Below are 3,603 nucleotides of genomic sequence, written 5' to 3'. Positions count from 1 at the left end.
ATCAAATAGATCTCAATGTCTGAACAGAATTGGTAATGTTGTCATCCACCTTGAAATGTGGTGTTTACTTCTTTCAGCCACACGGGTATTAGAACGAACCGTCTGTTAATGAGATGCATATAAAGATATTTCAAATCAGTTTTCATGTTTATGCTGCATAAATCTGCGGTTATTGATACACAGTTTAGATTCAGTCCCTGCAGTTAACTTGCTGACTTCTCCAGTTGTTCATAGTTCAATATGATGCATCAAGTGTGTGCAAAACGAGAGGGAGTTTGCTTCCCACATCTTGTGTTTATGTGTGTCTTATGTCCAGCATTCATCAATGGCGAGAGCAAGGGGGAAAGGATAAGACCAATGTGTAAGTCTGTCCGTGCCCATGCACGGCACCCACATCGGTAATTCTCTACTGTGCATTTATAGCCAGTTCTCGGGTGCCCCTACACCCAGCCCCTGCCACTTTTGAAATACCTCCATTGTTTCGTGCTGTCTCTCTGTGCTCTTTTCACCAAGATGAATCACTTCTACCCAACTGCTACAAATTTTATCTGATAAAACACTCATTAAAAATCGCATGCATCAACATGCACTTCGCATCTCTCGTTATTTGGTTCTCCTGGATCTCTTTCATACGATAAAAGTTCACAGCAACTTGACTTGGAAACGACAATCGCGTTCCTGTTCATTGTCCCAATTCAATCTACATTTCAATGCAGTTTAGGCAACAGACTCAAATTATTCTTTGAGATTTTATTATAGCGTCGATGCAGACCATTGGACAGCTGTGATCATCCAAAGATAGCAAAATTTAAAATCGTTGATAACAGCGACGAGAGTGGGATTCGAACGCACGCGTGCAGAACACAATGGATTAGCAGTCCATCGCCTTAACCTCTCGGCCACCTCGTCACATAAGTCATGGGCACATTTGACCTTATGAATAAGTGAATTGCGTAAATTATGCTGAGCAGCAGATATTTCTCCATTGTATTGGTGAAATGATAAATAGTACAGGACGGTTCCAATAGTATCGTCTTATCTCTGAGTTGTGGGGCAAACAGACTCCCACTGTGACACTCTGCTCACAGTGATCTAAACAAAAATGAAGAAATGACGATGTAACATGGTCTGTTGAATTCTGTGAAGATTTGAAGTCAACGGACTGAAGAGCCCGTGACAGCAGGAGGTGTAAAGTTGTCTGTGAGGAATTGTTTTCCAGACTGGAGGAGAGTGCATAGTGCTCAATGTCATTATTCAGAACACCTTTCTTCCACTCAGATATTTTTGACACGCACTTGTGTACAGGACAGGCAATTTTGAAATCCTAAATAAGGCTAAACTGACAATTGAATTCAACAATGCAAAAACCTTGATCTGTATCATTTTCCTGGCTGTGTGACACCAAGTCACTGTATGATCACAGCAACACAGTGAGCAAGTGTCAGAAGGAAAATGAGTGCAGTGCCAGACCGAATGCTGGGAGCAGCAGTTGACACACTGGAAAGTGCATTCCCCTGAACAGGAAAACTTCCCAAACAGTGGACTGCGGTAAAAGAATTCAGAAGGGGTTTACATTTTGGAATTTGATGCCAGAGACACAATGGAGATCTGTTACTGAGTCTGTTCAAGATGAAGGTTTTAAGATTTCTACAGATGAAAAACAAAATAAAAGGCTCATGGATTAGTGAAGGCAAAAGTTGAAGTTGCACATTTTTACATCTTTGCAATGAGTAGCTCACCACTTGCCTCACACGGGGTGAGAACCACTGGTGAGGATGATCGTATAATCGCAGTGACCAGCCATGGAATCAGAGAAACTCGGTTTCCCAACCGTTAATGTACAACCAGGAATGTGGGAGGTAAGCATTAATGTGTTGCTCCAGTGCTGCAGGTGACCAGTGAACGGTATCTCTGTGCCAGTATAGTGGGCTGTGCTGTGCCGACGTTTTAAATTTGAGCCTCACATGGAGCAGCTTCAATTTGTCGTGTTGAGGGGTACGGGTAGAAGGTGATATTGAGCAATGTCACGTTTATGGGAAAGTACCAGTTTTTGTGGATTGAGAAACGACCTTTTCAGGATAATGGCACCTTGATCAACAAACATACTGCAAATAATTAAAACGTGAAGAGACATGTGTGGAGGGAGAGCCGAAGGTGATTTTTCAGCAGACAGATAAAGTTTCCCATGTGCACTGCGTCAAATTCCGGGAAAATAGATGTTGATCTGTTTTCATGTTATGTAGTTTGTTGCAAACTCGCAATGGCCATTGTCATAATAAAAAAAAAATAGACTGATCGCATAGGACCGTCTGAATATTGTATTCACTTTTAGTCTGAGCATCTTTCAGCTGGAATGGTGTGCTGCAGAGCAGCACAGAGGGTTAAAAATACAAAAAAGACAGAGTAGACTTGGTGGTGGATATCAGAAAGCGTGAAATGCACCTAACGTCATGTGAATGTGGTCAAATCTTTAAAGTAGGTGTTGCGTCTCCAAATGACGATTCAATTGCCACTCATTAGGATGTAACTTCTGTCTGCAGTTATTTTACGACATCAGCCCCATTTACAATGCTTCACCTTGAATAATACGCTTTATCTTTCAAATTCAGGAACTTTTTATACTCAATTTTATTCAGTGTTCATGAAGTGTCTTTGTGTCTGAAAACAACCAAATCGAAATTAATCCACACCCACACTTTTCCTTTCTTTCAATGGTAAATTCCCTCCTTGTATGTTTGTTCGTGTGTTTTTAAAAACACTATGAAATCATAAATCTACGTTTTATTTCCAGAAAGTCATTCAGGAATTGAGCAACTTTATTGAGTAGAAGAAACTCTCATCCAATCTTTTCTTAATCATTCACTAATGGTTTTGAAGCTCCAACTAAAGTTGTTGATTCACTTAAAAGACAGAATTTCCCCGATTTAGTCACTTCAAACCACACGTTATGAGAAAATCTCTTTTGTTTACTTTTAAACTTGCGTGTTTCTGGTCCAGCATTTCCACATGTCGTGAATAAACTCCGTCATTCTGTCCATAATGCGGATGAAATCATTTCTATCCTTTCTGATGTTTTTATGTCTCAGTACACCCCGTCGCTGGGCTTCCTAATATCTTGCTATTCAGTAAGCAGCGTCTGTGCCCTTCCTAACCTCTTCACATGTCTTTGTTGGAGAATAAGGACAAGGATTATACACAATGCTCCCACTGAGGATGACCTAAAGATTTCACAGTTACAAGATGAACTATTTGCTTTAAATATGATTTCTCTACATCTCCATGATCTGAGTGAGTGTCAGCTATTTCTAAAGGTAACTGAAGTTCAAATACATCACAGTAGGACTCGAGTCATTCCAGTGCAGACTGGTTCTGGACAGTAAATATCATTACCAAAAGCCACCGTGGGTCTGAAATCGACATCTTGCACATAGAAATTGTCGTAGCTATTGTGTATCATATTTCCGTGTTCTTGCCCACCTTGGTTATCACTTCATGTGTCCTTGTATTGAGTTCTACTGAATGATTAATTTGTGAATGGAGACACTCCCTTCACCTCTTATTTGAAACTCCATGGAGCATTGAATAATTGTACTCATATGCTTC

At 40.4% G+C, this 3,603-nt stretch overlaps 1 non-coding gene across 1 annotated transcript; it reads right to left on the bottom strand.

Annotated features, from left to right (window-relative positions):
- Window positions 1-827: 827 nt before the first annotated feature.
- Window positions 828-909, bottom strand: trnas-gcu (transfer RNA serine (anticodon GCU)). Its single transcript has one exon. It is a non-coding gene; the product is annotated as a tRNA-Ser (tRNA).
- Window positions 910-3,603: the final 2,694 nt, after the last annotated feature.

Source organism: Chiloscyllium plagiosum, unplaced genomic scaffold, assembly GCF_037043375.1.
Source record: "Chiloscyllium plagiosum isolate Xiang-an unplaced genomic scaffold, Cpla_swu_hap1 HiC_scaffold_31, whole genome shotgun sequence".
NCBI classification, from domain to species: domain Eukaryota; kingdom Metazoa; phylum Chordata; class Chondrichthyes; order Orectolobiformes; family Hemiscylliidae; genus Chiloscyllium; species Chiloscyllium plagiosum.
The sequence above is the reverse complement of the archived record's forward strand: the minus strand, read 5'-3'. Positions and strand labels throughout refer to the sequence as shown.